Here is an 11,522-nt window from a genome sequence, read left to right as displayed (position 1 = left end):
TGACAATAGCACCCGGATTTATTGTGTGCTAATGAAGTGACAGAAGAATAATTTATGAAGTAGGTCAATGGTACTCACATGGCATAGTTGGACTGGCCTATTTTTCTTTCTTTTTTTTTTAATTTTTAAAGCTTACTTATTTATGAGAGATAGAGACAGAATGAGTGGGAGAGGGGCAGAGAGAGAGGGAGATACAGAATCCAAAGCAGGCTCCAGGTTCTGAGCTGTCTGCACAGAGCCCAATGCGAGGCTCGAACTCACAGATCATGAGGTCATGACCTGAGCTGTTGCAGGATGCCCAACCGACTGAGCCACCCAGGCGCCCCTGGCCTATTTTTCTTTTCAAAGGTATTCTACCAAATTCAGATATGGCTAGAAAATATGATTCAGTTCTATAGAAATACTGAAGGCATATCAGATGTATTGATGAAATTAAAAAGGACAATCCAGGAATTCACACAACACACAACATATGCTTCTTAGAATTAAAGCAGAATTGCCACCTGGCAAAGTTTTCATTCTAACATGTCCTGCTTTGAACACATTCAAGCTTACTACCTGTTGATTCCATAAAAATAACTAGAAATAATAAAATATTTATATACAGTACTCAGTTTGGCTACTCATCATTCCCTATATGATTTATTAAATTAAGCATTAACTTACTTACATGCAAAATTAAAATAATATTTCCATGAGTTTTAAAATTATACCACTTTGTTCTTTAAGCCTTCTGTAATAAACCTAACCTCTTTCTCCATCTCATTTCTATATGATATTTTGAAGACCAAAAAAGTCCAAAAAAGACAATTCATGCTCTCCATAAGAAAAGACAATCAGAAATTACATAATTAACTAGAAAACTAACATACTTACTACATTTCACATAAAAATATGGGATTGAAATAAGCACTCCATCATTTCCCTTCTCTTTCACCTGAATTGCTGTTTGGTATGTATTTTTCCACATTCTCACAGCTGTTCTTACAGTAGACATAAATCGCTGCCATGATCTGCGAGCCGTTATAGTGTAGTAGTTAAATGCCAGACTCTGAGCCTACAATTCTCTATCCAACCTTGGTTAACCACTAAGCTACTTATGCTAAATAACTATAGGCAATTGCTTCATCTCTTTCTGTCTCAATTTCCATATCAGAAAAATGATTATAGCAGATGCTACCAGGCTATTGGTAGGATTAACATGAGAAAATATATGTGTGTTTAGAATCGTCTTTAGCCCACAGAGTGTCCTCAACAAATGCAAGATGCTATTATTAATATTTTCATATGCAACTCTAACTTTAAGGCTTTAATGTGTTCATTAAGAATGAGGGTATTATGCTTTATAGGTATCCACATCAAATTGAGGTATATGAAGGGATTTGGAAAGAAGAAAAGGCTAAAGTTATAGTCTTAGGTTAAAGATCAGTGGCACTGTCTGCAAGGTAGACCAGCCTGTGCATAAACATGGGAGTTTAGGGTTATCTTTGCCCAAACCTTGGAAGATCTTTCTGTTCTAGGATGAGGTTTGGCACAATATGCTCATGACCAAATATGGTTCCCCAAAGCATCTGTTTTCTTGTTTTTGTTTGTTGTCTTTGTTTTTTGTTTATTTTACATTTTTAAAGGGGTGAATAAGGAGAGAGAAGAAGGAAGACAAATATGTGACCACAAGCGTAGTGGGCCCATAAAATCTAAAATGTTTACTGTTTGAATAAAGGACCACAGACTGGGTGGCTTAAACAACAGAATCTTTTTCTTCACAATTCTGGAGGCTAGTTGAGATTAAAGTGTCAGGAGAGCTGGTTTCTTTCAAGGCCTCTGTCCTGGCTTATAAATAGCTGCCTTTTCCTGGTGTCTTTACATGGTCTTCCCTCCATACACGTCTGTGTCTCCATTTCCTCTTCCAAAAAAGACACCAGTCACACTGGGTTAGGGTTTACCTTCATGACCTCAGTTTAACTGAATCACTTCTTTAAAAACCCTGTTTTCAAATACACTCAACATTATGAGGTGCTAAGAATTAGAACTTTAGTATATGAATTTTATGGAGAGACAATTCAGCCCATAACTTTTATTAGTTGCCCTAGCTCATGTTCTAGAAGCCTGAGGAGGTTGTATCTGACATGGGAATCAGTGTCTTCTTTGTGCCTGCTTTAATATGTATTTGTCAAAGTGAATGGAGACAGAAGGAGACAATCACTAAGCTCAAAGACATCTGTTTTCCCATTAAGAATCTGGTGAGAGAAAAAAGCACCTCAAGGAACTGGTAGTTAAGCTGTTTAAGGTTAAGTCAAAGGGGCAGGGCTGACTTAATGAAAATAGTTACTTACTGGAAGCCATAGGCAATAGAAAAATGTAGGTGAACACAAATCTGGGTCCTCCCAAAAGAGATCTAACAAACACACTGACTAACAGGAAGCCCAATATCAAGGATAGGCCTCAAGATGATGATGTTACGACAGCAGCAACACTCATTATCATTTTGTAGTACTTATATCAACAAGCTCCTGTAATACTATTTTGTGATATTTTTTCATTCATTCCATAAAACCACATGAATATTATTATTATCCTTCACACACTTTTACAAATTAGACAATTGAGTTGGAATTAGAACATAGGTTCTAATCTCCTTTAGAACTAAATGAAAATATCCAAAGGTTGGAATCAAACATCAGAACAAGAATTTCAAGAGTCTTGTAGAAAATCAAGTCAGATGCCTAAACCTTCACCTTATTGGTGAGTAGGTCAATTCACTGATTTTACAACAGGATTGACATTGACAACAGATACTGATTCCAAAAAAAAAAAAAAAAAAAGGTATAGGTTTTCAGCAGGTACTTGCTTTCCTGTGCACATTTTGATCCAGTCATAATGTGCTAGATAATTTCCTGTAACACACTTTCAAAATAATTACTTGGTTGGTCCCCTTTATAAAATAGGGCATTTGCACATCTATTTCTAAATTACAAAACAAAGCTACATGACAGAGTTGCGTGATGCTTAATTTACCTCCCTATGGAACTCAGAATATTAAAGTAGGTTTTCTGTATATGCTTAACTCAATATGAAATGCATCTGAGAAATTCAGACTCAGAATTTTTCAGCAGCCTTGTGACCTAAAGAAAGCAACTTCTAGCTTGGATTTGCATACTATTTTTGTAAAGATTCAAACTCACAGTTAAGGTCAACATCTGGCTGGCTTGATCATTCACATTTACCAGTTTCACTCTCATTAAAAAATGGTTAGCATTTTTTCAAAGCAAAAGCTGTCTTTTGTTTCAATAAAAATATTTATATATTTTCTTTGTTCCTCGAGGGGGTGGATTTGTATGCTTACACTACTCTGCGCAGTTAGGATTCGAGGCCATCTCACTAGACATGCCACTGTAGCAAAATAAAACACAAACGAAAGGAGCAAAGGGCACAGCATAATGAGCCAGAGGATTTACTGGCTTCCCTTCAATTTCCGTCTCTTTTGGGACAAGGGAAAAGTGGGAAAATGAGATACAGTTCTACCTCCTCTCTCTGGAAAGGTATGGTGGAAAAGTTAGCTGTTTGACAGCCATAGAGAATACGCCAACCTATCTCTCAAACTAATCTTACTTTCTAATTTTATCTATGTTTGAGTTATTCTTTAGTATTTGTAGAGTATGTTAGTGCTGAGCAATAACTACGTGATCAATACATTATTTTCATTACTAAAACTGTTAAACAGTGGATCTATGATAATACACATGTACACATACACATACATGCATCATTAAGGAAAGATAGTCAAGGTAGTTTCAATTGGTGCATTATATATGTAAAACTCCAATAAAATGCATTCAGAAATAAGTACTATTTATTGAATGTATGTTGTGCACATACTATGTGTTTGTTAATTAAACTGTGTGATCTTTACTACCCACAAGAATCTGAAGGGTAGATTCCATTATCTCTATTATACAGCTAATAGGAGGGAGGTATGTTGAAGACAAATTAACTTACACAGACATGTTTTACACATTTAAATCTACCCTCAATCCAATGTTCTGCCTGTAATGACATTTTGGCATATGGAGCAGAGTGAAGGAGGTATTTGAATACAACTGGATGGTAAGTCTGGGATCCCCAGTAAAGTTGAATGCAAATCATTGACTGAATATAGGACATTTCATGTCTTCCATGCACATAAGCAGCCACTGAAGAGCCAGCCTTAATTGCCTTCCTCTGTGGGCACCAATTAGAAGTCCTAAAATATTAATTAACTGGCTGATTTAGGAGAAAATACCATTACATACTTCCTTCCTACACACTGTTTTGAAACACCAAACAGATCATGGGCACTCAATAAATATTAAATATTTAACAGCAACTAATAAAATGAAATTATAGTAATATATTTTGCAATGAACTCACCATTAGATGAAGTAAAACAAGTTTTAGCACTAGACCTGGAAGCTGAGCAGATTTAGATAGCTGGGTTAGTGACTGAACCCTATAGGGAGGCAAGAGACACTAGCATGATATGATAGAAAAGGTTAATAAGAGGTCAGAGCTATAAAAATTTTTATTGCAATTTGACAACCAAAACTACCCCGCCTGATCTGCATATTTGTTCTATTCATCCAACACCCAAAATATCAATGAAAGGATATATTACTAAGCTGCTGTCATATCTTCCCTATGCTTAAAAAAATAAATAAATAATGTGGAATCACTTTAGCTTTGGCATTCATAAGTCAACGAATTGTAAAAGGCTGAGACACTTGGGAGTATGTGCAGTTTTAGGGAGCATGTTTCTGTGGATGTACATTACAGCTGCAAGTTACTGGGGAAGAGACCAGGCTGGGAGCAAGCTCACTTTTTTTTTTCTTAAGTGAGTGGAGAGAAAATGTTCCAAAAAGGAAAGAAAGCTTGCCAAATGGAGGAATCCATAGGGAAACCTTAATTTAAGCCCCCGTTCTTCAGTTCTTATAAGTCTCATGAAAAAAGAAGCACTTAAAAGTACACTTTGAGGAGTCTAGTCTCCTTCCTCTTTTCCATTTTTTGCCTTTACAATCCCTCTGAGGATAAAAGAATAAACTCCGAGTTACTATCTGGGTGACTCAATCCTTCTTCTCCCTCTCCTTCATTCTTCTAATAGTCTCTCAAATGCTCCAAAGAAATGAGAACACATTTAACAAGTGATCTCATGAAACCGAGCCACCATTTCCTCTCCTGAGCCTCTGATTAACCCACTGATGGGTCCACAAACTCTGTGTTCCAGGCCAAATACAGCAGCAGGTGTACCACGCTCCAGGTCAAATACACCTGCTCTCCTCCCCATCCTAACAGTCATTTTTAACACGATGACTATGTACACCATGGTAGGTTTCACTGAGCCTATTCACACAATAGCACAACACTTAAAAACATCAAAAGCCCTGATATCATATTTTTAAATATTTCTTCAATGTTCATAAACTTACTGTGATTACTACATGCTTGTTTTCTATCCTACACTCCCACTCACGTTCTGACACAGAACACCCTCTTACACATATACCTTTAACTTTTAGGAACCAGGCACGGAAGGCACCCCTCTTCCTGTTTTAATGTGTCACAGGTATAATAAGCTAAATTTCAGTGCAGGATAGGCTTTCTCCATTTTAATTGGTTAATATTCAGAAGTTTGCCAGCTTTTAGCATTTTACTTCTCTAAACAGTTTTGTGTACTTCATAGATGAATTGAGGCTTTTTCACTTCACCGAACAAAGTTGAATAATAAATTTTTATGGTATGTGTATTTTCCTAAAATGTAGCAATTAATTTGAGGAAGGTTCTTTCAAACTTAAAAATAAAGATCTGTAAAGCTAGCAAAGTTCACCATATAACATTCTCATAGAGACTCCCAATAGAATCTCTTTAAATTAATACTTTTGTCATTCATATATTTAAATACAATAAATATCAGTGGCACCAAAATTAATAACAGCATTTGAGAGAAAGTTTGTATTTGAGACTACATGGAGGAATAATCACGATTATGTAAAAATATTTTTAAACTGTATAAGGTTAACTGAGTTTCCAAAGTATGTATTTCCCTTCATTATACGCTGCAGCTACAGAAAATCCTCAAGAGAATTAATATGAACTTATGATAATGCAGCCTGCAGCACGGTTTTGTTTTGGTTTCGCCTGTTTTTGCTGACAATGCAATTCAAACTAGCCCCTACTAATCTTTACTAAAGGAGTCAGATTATTCACCTATAAACATGCAGCAATAAAGTGTCATTCTTTAGTCAATACTGACTACTTAACATCTTTCTCTTTTTTTCCCCCCCGGTTTGGATCTCCAGCTCATTAGATCATTACCTGATAAATAGGACAGGGTAATGAATTGAGAAAATAACTACGTACCTTCAGAGAAAACCTGCCCGATAACAATAATCCATTAGAAAACTGGCAATATCCTCTGATCTATTGCCCGCAAAGCTATGACTTGATGGAGAGTTTCATTCCCTGGGCTCAGTTCTCCAGAAGAAAATCAGCACAATTTAAATATTTCTTGGAATGTGACAGCTCTCCAGATCCCTGGTTGCATTCTGTTCCCCAGGGACGGCAATCTGGTGTTCCTGTGTGCAGAGAGCAGGGAAGATGAATTGAAAATGCTTGAGATAAATTAGGAATGGCTAAGTTAAAATTGTCTCTGCTCCCGACTCTCTCATCTGCAGTCTGTAAGCCTGTTTTTCTGTGAAAAAGCTAGATGGCAGGCTGCCTCAGTAAGTTCTTCTTAAGCGACACAGAGCATTTTCAATGAAGAAAAATTCTCCCATTATCTAAGCTAATGTGACTGCTGCTAAATCTAGTTTTTAAAGTGTCTACTGGCATGAAATTCATTTTCACCATTGCTTTCTTTCAAACTACAGTCTAGAATCCATACCATCATGCTATATACATTTCTATCTGAGAGAAACATTTAAAGTTTTCAGCTAACATATCAAATCTTATCCCTTTTGCAGTTTTAAAGATCATTTATGTATAGAACATGTCTTCTTTAGGTCCTAAAACCATTTTGCTTCATTGTATAATATGTAGAAGGCGTTGTTTTAAATTTTGGTATATTAATATGAATAACTGAATTTTTTTATTAACAACCACTTCTTTTAATTCAGTTCCACAAGGAAGTGCATCATTTTCAACATCAGTTATAATTCAGAAGTTATGTACAAATAGAAAAGGGGATATAGAATCCTAATAAGTGACCACAGAAGTAAATATTGACTTCTTCAATATTCTCTTAAAGAAATAAGATGTTCCAAATTAAACTGTGTGTCATAAATTATTCTTCTTCTAAATTAAAACAAGCCATTTTTTAATTCTGTTTATTTCAGTTGAATGATATGTTGTGACATAATTTTTTTCTGAATTAGAATATTCTTTTAGACTTTTAATAATATTCTGGATTTGAGACTCAGTACACTTTACTTGGTGTTTTGGCAAAACACAAAACACAGAAGGGTTATCAATATTTTCAGCTCCATTTCTCTATTAGAATTTTCTACATAAAACACTTTTTACTTTATCACAGAACACAGGTAAGACTATCATCACCCATGAGCTCGTGTACATGTTTTTAAATGCTCCTAAAAAATATTATCCTTCTATAACTCTCTTTATAGCATTCTGTAACGCTCTATGTCTGGTTATTTCTTCTGTAAATAAAGTGTTCCTTCCTAGACAAAAATGAGGTGTATACTTTGTGAGGGAAGTGAAGACAATATAATGACCTGAGCCAAAAGAAAAAGGAAAACAAATTTTCCATTTTTCCCTCATCCACCTGTAGTGGTAGCTGATCACTTTACTCAGGGAGGTGGAGGAAGAAGAAATAGAAGTGAAAGAAAACACCATAGCAAATGCTCCAGGCTTTCTCCCTCTTCAGAAGTGGCAACGCTGTAGCTATCACTAGGGAAAAAACACAAGAAAGTCCAAAGGAATTAGCGTCAGTATCCCAGTTGGGAATTATGGTTATCCAGTAGATTTTCAACGACCATGAAAGAAAAAGAAAGGAAGAAAAGAAAGGAGGAAAGCTGTTTATCATTCTCAACTGCTGTTTTTATAATGACCATAGTGTTTAGTGCTCAAGATACATGAACAAATGAAAAATGATAGAAGTTAATACATCTAATAGCTAACAATTGAGTGACTATCCAACTGCATTGCACAAATATGCATTAAATATCTCAGTTAAAATAATAATTACAGTAGTGAACAAGGCATATACTTTAGAATTTCAGATGTATGTCTCCACTTTGAAACTACCAATGGTACTAACACTATATCACAGCAATAAATTCAGGAACTCAATCAATTATATATGAGTGATACCTGAACTGTTCTTAGAGTATTAGGTCTTTCTTCTTATAGGAAGTAACATTTAAGAAAAGGCTAAGTAAATCCTGATTAAAAGGATAAGGATTATTTATAGGCACTGGGAACAAAACCCCAGGGGAAATATGTATATTACTTTTGGATAAGTGAGAGTAATTCAGTGTAGCTCAAGTGTAGAGTGAGGTGTGCAGGGCATAACAGAAGATGTGTCTAGAGAGATATTGAGTCATTTATGCTATATCATGGAATTTGGACTTTATTTTTGAATGGAGAGTTATCGAGGGCTGTTAAATAGGGATGAAAATAATCATATTTTCATTTTAGAAAGATCACTCTTCATATCATGCCAGTCAGGTAAAAAGCATCACCACATACCTAGTCTGCCAAGCCAAAAACTTAGTAGCCATACTATTTATGCCTTCTACATTCACTTCTAATATCCAGATTATTACCTATTGATTCTACCTTCTTTAAAACGTTTTGTTATTTCTAGCTTTCATGGCATTATTTCTAGATTTTACCATCTCTTACCTGCATAAAGGCAAGAACTTTTTATTTCATTTCCCTGTTTTAAGTACTCTCTTACATCAACACCTTTTACCCAGCTGCCAATTCTCTCTAAAGTATACATGTTATGTTATTCTCCTTCTTACAACAATTTATTTACTCATCATCACCTGAAAAATAATGCCAACTCTTTAAAATGATCTGCAAGTGTTGGTCCTTGGGACCAACCGTGGGAGATTTGGGATGAAGTCTGAAACTGACTACCATATGCAAAAGACAGGGAGATACAGAAGAAGCAGGGCACTCCAATGGGTAGGTAGCAAGTTCAACAAGCAAGAGCACTTATATAGGAGTGACTCCGAGGAGGAGCTCTCCACACCTGCCCTGAGTTTAAAGATTTACATAGCGGCTTTAACTGGGTTCAGTCACACGTTACTGTTCCAAGGCTGCATGCCACAGCAGTACATTCATGCCAATGACAGAAGAGGGTGCAAGGAGCCTCCCACTACTCAGATCCACTCAGGGATCAGAAGTCACATCTTTCTGATGACTTCCTCTAACAAGATCTTACTGTGTTGCTTTCTCAATTGACACCTACCCTGACCAGATTGCAACCTTAAGGGGAAAAATGAGGACCGATCTCATTGTTGGATTTTACATCTAAGACCTCTACACATGCTGCTCCTTGTACCTAGAGTGATTTACTAGAACCATGGAGTTGGCAATTTCCTTTATATGGAATGCCTATATATGGGATGTTTTTGTTAAGTATTATTTTGTCCTTGAAACCATCCTGATACCCTCATAGAGAGTCAATTGTGTACTCTGAGCTAATGTTTGTCTCTTATGTGATGGTTTAGTGACCATCTCAATAAACTCAATTTTCATGTAAAATATATATTCCCTTTGGAAATCATTCTTGCCTCTACTCTCCTCTCTTTGGCTTTCTCCTCTTTCTTCCCTTTATTTTTTTTCTTTCTCTCTCTCTTTCTCTTTCTCTTCCTTCCTTCCTTCCTTCCTTCCTTCCTTCCTTCCTTCCTTCCTTCCTTCCTTTCTTTCTTTCTTTCTTTCTTTCTTCCTTCCTTCCTTCCTTCCTTCCTTCCTTCCTTCCTTCCTTCCTTTCTTCTTTCTTTCTTTCTTTCTTTCTTTCTTTCTTTCTTTCTTTCTTTCTTTCTCTTTCTTTCTCTCTCTTTCTTTCTCTCTTTCTTTCTTTCTCCTTCCCTCCCTCCCTCCTTAACATTTTATGCCTGCTTTTCACTTTTCATATGTCTGTGTCAGTTTATGTATTTTGATTTGTGGTGAATACTGGATACCTCAATTATCTTGTCTAGTCTTTTCCTCATGCTTTCATTTATATTTTTCCACTTCTCTCTTTTACTATTTTTCTCCCTACTTTTTCTTGCCCTTTTAATTTCATCTTCTATATTTTTCTATTCCTCTTGCTTCTTTCTGTTCTGCAGGCTTGCTGCATTTCCCCCATCTTCCTTTTTTAATCCCTTCCTATATTTTTTTTAGGTTTTTACTTAAATTCAAGTTAGTTAACATACAGCATAATATTAGTTTCAAGTGTACAACTATTTGGTGGTTCAACACTTCCATACAACACCTGGTGCTCATTGTAAGTGCACTCCTTGATCCCATAACATATTTCACCCATCCCCCCCACCCACCTCGCCTCTGGTAACCCTCCATTTGTTTTCTATAGTTAAGAGTCCCTTATTATTTTAGAAGGGAAAAAAAGACCTTGAAATCATCCTACTAAGTTTTGGGGAAATATACTAAAATATCCTCCAACTGATGGGCACTCTCATTTTTATTTTATATTCAATTAACATGATGCAAAACAAAGTTGTAGTAAAGGTTGTATTTGATTCCTATTACATAGTTATATTACTGGTCTCTGCAGAAATTCACTGTTTAATTATTTTGTTATTAAACTCCTGGTTCTCCTCAAGCTCTACTGTAAAATACTATTTTCCCAGTTATAATTTCAGTTAATATATAAAGAGCCTGAATATATAGTAAAATTAATTTTGTCATTTAATATTTATTTATTTATTATTTATTTATATTTGAGAGAGAGAGAGAGAGTACACATGAGCATGAGCAGGAGATAGGGTCAGAGGGAAGGAGAGAGAGAATCTTACGCAGGCTCCACCCTCAGCATGGTGCCCAACACGAGGCTTCATATCATGACCCTGGAATCATGACCTAAGCTGAAATCAAGAATTGGATGTTTAACTGACTGAGCCACCCAGGTGCCCCCAAAATTTATTTTTTAATTTTTTTAATGTTTATTTATTTATTTATTTTGAGAGAGACAAAGAGAGCAGGAGTCAGGGAAAGACAGAGAGAGAGGGAGAGAGAATCCCAAGCCAGCTCTGCTCTGTCACTGTAGAGCTGGACCTGGGACTCAATCTCACAAATCATGAGATCATGACCTGAGCCAAAATTAAGAGTCAGACATAACTTACTAAGTCATCCAGATGACCCCCCAAATTTATTATTAATAACAATAATCAGAATGGAGATTTATTTCCTTTGTTAATATATATGATTTTTAAAATAATTCATTTTCTCTTTGTTTTTTGCTGGAGCAGTCAAAAAATGTGGCTTATTTTATTTAAAAATTCAGTCAACATTTATACATTTTT

This window comes from Suricata suricatta, chromosome 10 (genome assembly GCF_006229205.1).
Source record: "Suricata suricatta isolate VVHF042 chromosome 10, meerkat_22Aug2017_6uvM2_HiC, whole genome shotgun sequence".
NCBI classification, from domain to species: domain Eukaryota; kingdom Metazoa; phylum Chordata; class Mammalia; order Carnivora; family Herpestidae; genus Suricata; species Suricata suricatta.
This window is presented reverse-complemented; position numbering follows the sequence as displayed.